The sequence below is a fragment of the Oncorhynchus keta genome, chromosome 21, assembly GCF_023373465.1.
Source record: "Oncorhynchus keta strain PuntledgeMale-10-30-2019 chromosome 21, Oket_V2, whole genome shotgun sequence".
Lineage (NCBI taxonomy): Eukaryota > Metazoa > Chordata > Actinopteri > Salmoniformes > Salmonidae > Oncorhynchus > Oncorhynchus keta.
Window position 1 is genome coordinate 34063639 of NC_068441.1, and position 9810 is coordinate 34073448.

Here is a 9810-nt window from a genome sequence, read left to right on the forward strand (position 1 = left end):
CATGTCTGGACAGAGATGGCAGGAGGAAATAGATATCCAATGGCTGGTTCATTCAACAAGACGAGGGAAGGGAAGGGGATGAAGGGAAGGGAAGGGGATGAAGAAGAGTACCCTTGTATCAGAAACTGTGATAGGAAACTGTGATAGGAATGATGATGCTGAAGGACAGATCTTCAGGAACAAGGCTACTGTGACAAAACTAAAGCTGGAGAGAACAATGGAGTGCGGGAAGAAAGAACTGGGTCAGGACAGAGGCAGAACAGGAGTACTACCCACTGCCCCGCCGCCGTATGACAATCAACCCAAAGGTACCCTGGGTGACTATACACAGATTTACCCTCTCATACCACTGACAGAAGGAAATGGAGAAGCAACCACAATTATCCTCCCTACCACTGAGGAAGTACAGTTCCCGCTCAGCCCAGTCAAAACTGTTCGCTGCTCTGGCCCCCCAATGGTGGAACAAACTCCCTCACGACGCCAACACAGCGGAGTCAATCACCACCTTCCGGAGACACCTGAAACCCCACCTCTTTAAGGAATACCTAGGATAGGATAAGTAATCCTTCTCACCCCCCTAAAAAGATTTAGATGCACTATTGTAAAGTGGCTGTTCCACTGGATGTCATAAGGTGTATGCACCAATTTGTAAGTCGCTCTGGATAAGAGCGTCTGCTAAATGACTTAAATGTAAATGTAAATGTATCCTCAAGGGGACTCTGTTGAAGGAGGTGGATGACAACAGCAGCAACAAGTGGTATGAGAACAATAGAATTGGATGAAAAAAGGAGGCACAGTTCCTTGGAGGGAGATTCCCTCGTCACCTCACCTCACTCCACAGAAAGGAACAGACTGGAAGACCATAGACATACTGTAGAAACCAGACTAAATACTAAAGAAGTAAAAGTAAGGTAACAAGTGTTACCATCCATGGGTGACCAATTCAGAGACCAGAGAGAAAGGGAAGAAAGAAAGAGAGAAGAAGGAATACTGGCAAATAATAAGTTGTATACATTACGAAAAGAGAAGGGAAAGTTGATAGAAGATCTACAAATGCTAATTGATGATAAGATTAAAGAGACAATGGACACATGATGTGGACGAAAGTCAAAAGTTAAAAGACGAGGTCAGACATGCCAAGGATATGGTAAGACGATACCAGAGGGAGGTAGAAGAAGAACTGGGAGATTTAGGGAGAGATAGAAAGGGAGAGACATTTTCCATGATGCCCTTGGTGTATCGTATGGGTCCAGGGGGACAGGTGACTCAGGAATATAAGGTTTGGAGTTTTGGAGACCTGGAAACAGCAGTGAAAAGCATGTCCAGGATCTCAAAAGGAGCTGATGGGTGGATATAGACTTTGAGCATTTACATGGGTATAATGAAAGACTATGCCTGGGGGACCTCAAGGCGCTGCTGGCAAAGATGATGACACCAGGGCAATTGGAGACACTGTTGTTGAGAGCCCGCATCAATGATGCTAACCTGAAACAGTATTGCGTGATGTCCGAGCACTCCTGTGGAGGACTTTAAGATATGAATACCCCACTGTAAGAGAGATGACCGGACTAAGCCATGTGGCCCTCGACGAAAACACAGATTTCGCAGAATGGCTTGAAAAGTTTAAAGCAATATGGAATGAGGAACTCAAAGAAAGATATGACCAGAATGACACTGGAAAATGCATGTTCTATGATTATACAACTAAGAATTTCCCTGGACCCAGCAGAAAAAAGGTTGAAGATGAAATAGGATAGGATGGGACAGAAAGACTGGGGGAGAGAAAGAAGAGTATCTCAGACATTGATTCATGAACTGGAAGAAACAAAAGTATGATGAGAAATCGAGGAAAGGAGGACTAGACACTGTACTGAAGAAGGCCCAGCTTGCACAGATCGAGAAAGGAAGTGGTGGGTTTGCTCACAATGTGATGGCTGCTCAAGTTGTTTCCACAGGCACACCACAACCACAACCTGTAGCCCCCCCACAGTCACACCTGGTACATGTGAACCTGGTGCCTGCAGGATATGTGCCTATTCCCATGCAGCCTTATGGTGAGCCACAACCATGGACTGGAAGAGGATATGGGCCCACCAGAGCCCCTTGTGACTGGAAAAACACTCAATGCTGGACATGTGGCCAGTTGGGGCATATGAGTTTGCAGTGCAGGGGACATGGAAGAGGAAGTGGTTACAGCAGGGGCAGAGGAAACTTTGGGCCTGGCAGAGGAAGAGGAAATTTAGCTAATGTACATTCTGGAGAGTACTACCCACCATGGCAACAATATGCTCCTCAGCCACAGTACCACTCGCCAGGAGCTGAAAATGCTCCCCAGGGGCCACCTATGCCCCATGTACAAGGAGGACAAGTTAATGACAAAGGACAGCCATGGCCAATGGGAAATCCGAATTCCCTCAGAATCAAACATGAAGGTGCCCGACTCCCCTGCTCCAGTGTTCCCAGTATGAATTAAATTATGAAAATGAAGAGTTAATGGTTACTCTTAATGTTAATAGACATGACCTACCATTTCTAATAGTCACTGGAGTTCACTGTTTCTGTTTAGGAAAACCTGGACAAGTTGTTTGGGCTTCTCTGAGCAAATCATCAGTAACAATAACATTGGGACAGCCCAGGAATGTGTACTGGACAAAAACGTGTTTGAAGAACCTCTGCTTGTCTCTGACATGGTGCTGTTCATTGATGGTTCTGCCTATATAGATCAAAGCACAGGAAAGAAACATGTAGGATTTGCTGTAGTAGATGTGGAAGGTGATATTGAGATACCAGAGCATTTATCAGCGCAACAGGCAGATGTATTCGCTCGGAACACAGCTTGTGAATTGGGGGAAGGGAAGGCCCTTACTGTCTACTCAGACTCAACATATGCTATTGGGGTTTGTTTGTCATGGTGTGGGATTTGGAGAGTAAGATCATTTACTAATACCACAGGCACACCTATTAAAAGCAGACCTTATGTTGGACCGTTGATTGAAGCTATGTGAAACCTAACACATTGGCTATCGTTAAGTTTGAGGCACACACGGGTTGGTGTGATTATGCTAGAATTGGTAACAGCATAGCTGATGAGGTGACCAAATTGGCTGTTTCCTGTTGTCACACACATGTTCAGTTCATTTATCATTGTGCGACATGTTTGTTATATAACATAGACAAGGGAACTCCACTGCAACCAGGGAAAAAGGACCTTTTTGTCCACCTTGCTATGGATTTCATAGACATGGTAGAGCGAAAAGAAAGAAAGAGATACTGCCTGGTGATAATTGACAGGTTTACCAGGTGGGTGAAACAATCCCACCACCAACTACGTTGCTTGAACAGTTGCAAAATTGCTAGTTATGGAAATTATACTCAGGTTCGGAGTGCGTGAGTTTTGTCTGCAGACAATGGGACCCATCTCATAGGACATGTGGTTACCCAAATGGCCAAAATGATGGGTGTTGACCAGAAGTTTGTGTCCATCTATCAACCGCGGAGTAACGGGAGTTACTGAGAGGGCTAATCAGACCCTGAGAGGCTCCCTTACCAAACTATGCCATTCCACAGGAATGACATGGGTAGAGGGATTACCTCTTGTCCTCATGAAAATCTACAGCAGCCTTAACAAAGGTATTGGGTGTACACCTTATGAAATGTTAACAAGACGACCAATGAACACCCCAGGGGTGAGACCTATGACTGACCGACAGATAGACATAACTGAGATATAATGTGACCATCTTGAGTGCATGAAGGAACTAACTTCTGTTTTCTCCACTCTCACACTAGGAAAGCAGCAGAACCAATCCTGATGAGCTACCCATAAATGTTGGAGACTGGGTGAAACTCAGGGTCCACAAGCGAAAATGGAACCAACCACGATGGATGGGTCCGTTCCAGGTAACCATGGTAACACCAACAGTCCTGCGGGTAGCGGAGTGGTCCGGCTGGCATCATCTCTCCCACTGCAAGCATCTCCCAGAGTGGAAGCCATGGATGAGCGACTGGAGGGAGGGAGAGCAGGAAGGTCCGAGAAGAAGGACAGAAGCAGAGGGCCGAGACCAAAGGCCAGAAGAACCAACAGAGGGTTCAGCCACAGAACCTGAAGAGTCATCAGATGTTGACGACACCCTCATACACACACACTATGGTTGTGAAACAAGAAAATCGCAACCATGGAAACACACATGCAGGGTAATTATTGCTTTCCAAATCCTACTCGTTCCATTTGTGGACGGGGATGCGGATACGGAGAATAATAAATGGGTGAAAGCAGTGACAGACATAGGATTACAGGGGAAGGGGAACACATCTGGCACACGGGTAATGATTTTCCACAAACTCACCTCCACAGACTTTCTGTGGGGAACCCAGGCAGTACTAATTGGAAAGAGTAATTTTGGAGGTGGATTACTCCATTTTATGCGAAGGAACAATACCAGGGTTCGACAAAGAAACAGCAATTATACTATTCTGATGTTGGTCACGAGGGAGAAGGAAGCAGCATGGGAATGTGGATTACCCAATAAGTAATAGTTCAGATGCAGCTAAAGAATTTGAGGGTTGGCCCATTGAGACTAAATCGCCAAGGTGGAAGAAGGTTCCTAGCGGACAACCAGGTAACAATTCCCAGCTGATTAAATGCAAAGGACCTCTCCCAAAGTACAATTGGGAGAGTAAATGACTGGTAGTGTAAAGCCCCTAAATGATAAAGGATATGTTGTGTTGACAGGATTAAAACCCACAATAACTCCCTCTGTTTGTATCTGCAACTCAGGGAATGTGGATGTAGGAAACGCCACTAATTGCCTGTCTTACACAGGCATAAAAACAGATACCAGTAGTTTTGATGTACTGGATGGGCAACAATTGATAACTAGGGTAAATATGTCACACATAGGCAAAGGCATGGGGACACCTCCGGATCATCTCTGGATCTGTGGGGATAATGGCTACATTTTCCTCCCCATGGGATGGAAAGGATGTTGTTATCTGGGGAAAAATGAACTGACAGTAGCAACACTACTTGTTTCTGAGTTGCTGAATAGTTCTTTGCAAATTAGTTTCAGATCGAATGACAGAGCTGAAAGAGCAGTGGCTCAAAATAATGAAGCTTATGGACATGTGCTGTCTCAGCTAGAGATGGCAGCCGTAGTAATCTTTCCAGGTGCAGGACTTGCAATAAAATGCAAAGGAATTACTTAAAAATCATACAATGTGATTTTCTAGATGTTTGTTTTAGATTCCGTCTCTCACAGTTGAAGTGTACCTATGATAAAAATTACAGACCTCTACATGCTTTGTAACTTGGAAAACCTGCAAAATCGGCAGTGTATCAAATGCTTGTTCTCCCCACTGTATATATTGGTCAACTGAGAGAAGAGTATAGTGATAGGAGAAACTATGCTAAAGGGGATTTTAGTGTGCTAGACTTACAGTAACAGGTGACAGTTGTAAACCTTTCCAGGATAGAGGAAGGCATGGGAGCACCTTTTGGATGAATGTAGGTATGCAGTGATAGGGGGTATCTCATTTTACCTCTTGGATGGGGGGGGTTGTTATTTGGGGAGAATAGAAATGTTCATGTTAAGAATTCCGGTCACCGATCTTTTCAATGAGACAGGTAAAAACCAACTCTGGGGAACTGCAGTTTGCCAAACAACTCATCCCAGACAATCAGGAAGCCTATGATCGTGTCCTACACCCGGGTGAGATATTTGGTATGTTAATCATACCCTCCTGGGGTGTGGCTGTTCTAGGAAAGTGGGTAAACAATTTAACCTATTCTTTACAGGCCCATATGAACCCGAGGATTTAGCCAACTCTCATTCGATGTCCAAAATCAGAAAGCCGTCATCAGCTGCCACGAGTTGGCTTTAGATGATCTTTCGGCGAAGGAAGGAGGACACTGTAATGTACTAGGTATTATTGATCCTGAAAATTGTGTTATGCTCCTCCCTGACTCCTCTGAGAATATGACTGCAATAATTGATAAGATTGCTGATCTTAGTAAAACTCTCTCAAAATCTGAAAAATCTGTTTTTGACACAATTGGTTTAATGCTAAATTTGGAAATGTGATGGGAAAAGTTATGTTGACTTTGTTTTCATTGTTTACTCCTATACATGTAGGAGGTTTGATGATTTTGGTTACTGTTTACGTTTGTAAGAAAATGACTGTAACTGCTCTTGAACATGCTGGAGTGATGGTGTTGGTGGAAGCATACAAATTGTGCTGAAGGTGATACTGGTGCATTCCTGGTTTCTCTTAATCCCATTGTTTATTCAACTCGTGTGGTTCTTCCCAGGACTCCGGAGGAATGGGACTATAGACAGACTCACCCCACCCTCACCCCCACCAGCATTCCAGGAACCTCAGAAGTTGTTTCTCCCTTTAGCAGGTCATCCCTGGGATCAAAAGGATCTGGGGGATTTGCCTAATATAGTTTATTTCAGAGGAGAATATTATGTTTGAAGCTGTGAGACGAATTAGTCCCAAAGGGGAAAATGTCAGGTTCACCTTGGGGATATGATAGGGGCTGTACCAAATGGTTGATGTATTATAATAATTGATTGTGCTTATGTTGTATTAATAGAAGGGGAGGGGCTAGATGATCCCTCCCTCCTTACATTTATAGAGTCCTAGACTACAGATTAACAATATATATATTCATTATAAAGGTTTAATATTGTTCCACAGTCTTTTCTAATCTCTGCCTCTTATAAAGAATCTGTCTGAGAAATGGGTGACTGAGACAGAACTCTGCATGGGAGTGTAAGAGTTAAGAGACTAGTCAGACATTCCCCTATAAATCATTCCACTATAAATTGGGGAGTGGACATTTACTGCTATTTTAGATAACACTAAAACTCTATGTTTATATGGCTGTGTAGGCATGGTTTTGGTCTCATGAGTAGAAGGTAATGACATAGGCAGTGACATCACTAAGATGTATGACTTTAGGAATAATAAAACAACTCGGACCCTTTTCTATTTTGCAGAACTTACTCGGAAACATGCGTGCTATGTTGCTGTCTGCAATTGCATTAATACAGGTTTTTGAATTATTTAATTAAAGATATTGTCTAAATGCTAATTTCACCAATGAGCCAATGATTGACAAAGAACAAGGAACGAACCCCAACAGCACCTAAAGACTCTAAGACCATGAGAAACAAGAAACCAAGATTGAACTCTTTGGCCTGAATGCCAAGCGTCACATCTGGAGGAAACCTGGCACCATCCCTACGGTGAAGCATTGTGGTGGCAGCATCATGCTGTGGGGATGTTTTTCAGTGGCATGGACTGGGAGACTAGTCAAGATCGAGGCAAAGATGAAGAGAGCAAAGTAAAGAGAGATCCTTGATGAAAACCTGCTCCAAAGCGCTCAGGACCTCCGACTGGGGCGAAAGTTCACCATCAAACAGGACAACAACCCTAAGTACACAGCCAAAACAATTTGTCTTTGGGACACGTCTCTGAATGTCCTTGAGTGGTCCAGCCAGAGCCCAGACTTAAATCCGATTGATCATCTCTGGAGAGACCTGAAGATAGCTGTGTAGCGACACACCCCATTTAACCTGACGGAGCTTGAGAGGATCTGCAGAGAATGGGAGAAACTCCCCAAATACAGGTGTGTCAAGCTTGTAGCGTCATACCCAAGAAGACAAGGCTTTAATCACTAGCAAAAGGTTGCTTCAACAAAGTTCTGAGTAAAGGGTCTGAATACTTATGTAAATGTAATATTTAAGGTTTTCATTTTTAATAAAATACCTAACAAGATCCTCTGGTCTGATGAAACCAAGATTGAATTCTTTGGCCTGAATGCCAAGCGTCACGTCTGGAAGAAACCTGGCACAATTCCTACGGTGAAGCATGATGGTGTCGGGAAATGTGACATTAACTGGAGATTGAGAGAAGAGGGACAAGGACAAAAAGAGGGAGGGGTTGTCCAGACTCTTGCTTTGACCAGCACATGACAGAAAGTGAAAGAAGACAGTGACCTGAACATAACAGTATGTCATTGGAAGGGAGGAGAGTAGCAGGTGACCCAAATGTGGTTTGTGACTACTATGAATTCTTATTGTAGCCACTTCAGTTGGAATCATTCTGTTACAGATTGTTTTGGTCATTCTGTTACCAAATGGGTAACAGAATGATGTGTTGTAATCACTTAATAAATCATTAACCAAATTGTTATCAGTAAAAACACTATAACTAATTGGTAGGTCTACATTTGGGAATTTCTGTCAGTCTGTAAACTTTAATTATCCTCCCTCCTCACAGAGGAATTATAAAATATCTTCAAGATATGTGGGTTTTTGGTAACAGAATGACAAGACACTAGGAATATTTCTTAAACTTACCAAAGGCAAATCATTTCTCCAAAACTAAGTATAAATGTTAATATTATTTGTCAGTGGTCTTTATGTCAACATTATTGTATTTTGATGTAATTATATGACCTTTTAAAAGTTATTCTGATAGATGTTTTCTAAGACCCCTTTTCAATCCATTTGACCACAAATCAAAGCCTGGATAGAAAATGGTTGAACATTTCCCCCAAAATATAGACTCTTTTCTTACTCTACTGCTGTATGCCACTACTCTACTGCTGTATGCCTCTACTCTACTGCTGTATGCCTCTACTCTACTCTACTGCTGTATGCCTCCCCTCTACTGCTGTATGCCACTACTCTACTGCTGTATGCCACTACTCTACTGCTGTATGCCTCTACTCTACTGCTGTATGCCACTACTCTACTGCTGTATGCCACTACTCTACTGCTGTATGCCTCTACTCTACTGCTGTATGCCTCTACTCTACTGCTGTATGCCTCTACTCTACTGCTGTATGCCTCTACTGCTGTATGCCTCTACTCTACTGCTGTATGCCTCTACTCTACTGCTGTATGCCTCTACTCTACTGCTGTATGCCTCTACTGTTGTATGCCTCTACTCTACTGCTGTATGCCTCTACTCTACTGCTGTATGTCACTCCTCTACTGCTGTATGCCTCTACTCTACTGCTGTATGCCACTACTCTACTGCTGTATGCCTCTACTCTACTGCTGTATGCCTCTACTCTACTGCTGTATGCCTCTACTCTACTGCTGTATGCCTCTACTCTACTGCTGTATGTCACTCCTCTACTGCTGTATGCCTCTACTCTACTGCTGTATGCCACTACTCTACTGCTGTATGCCTCTACTCTACTGCTGTATGCCTCTACTCTACTGCTGTATGCCTCTACTCTACTGCTGTATGTCACTCCTCTACTGCTGTATGCCTCTACTCTACTGCTGTATGCCACTACTCTACTGCTGTATGCCTCTACTCTACTGCTGTATGCCTCTACTCTACTGCTGTATGCCTCTACTCTACTGCTGTATGCCTCTACTCTACTGCTGTATGCCACTACTCTACTGCTGTATGCCTCTACTCTACTGCTGTATGCCTCTACTCTACTGCTGTATGCCTCTACTGCTGTATGCCTCTACTCTACTGCTGTATGCCTCTACTGCTGTATGCCTCTACTGCTGTATGCCTCTACTGCTGTATGCCTCTACTCTACTGCTGTATGCCTCTACTCTACTGCTGTATGCCTCTACTGTTGTATGCCTCTACTCTACTGCTGTATGCCTCTACTCTACTGCTGTATGTCACTCCTCTACTGCTGTATGCCTCTACTCTACTGCTGTATGCCACTACTCTACTGCTGTATGCCTCTACTCTACTGCTGTATGCCTCTACTCTACTGCTGTATGCCTCTACTCTACTGCTGTATGCCTCTACTCTACTGCTGTATGC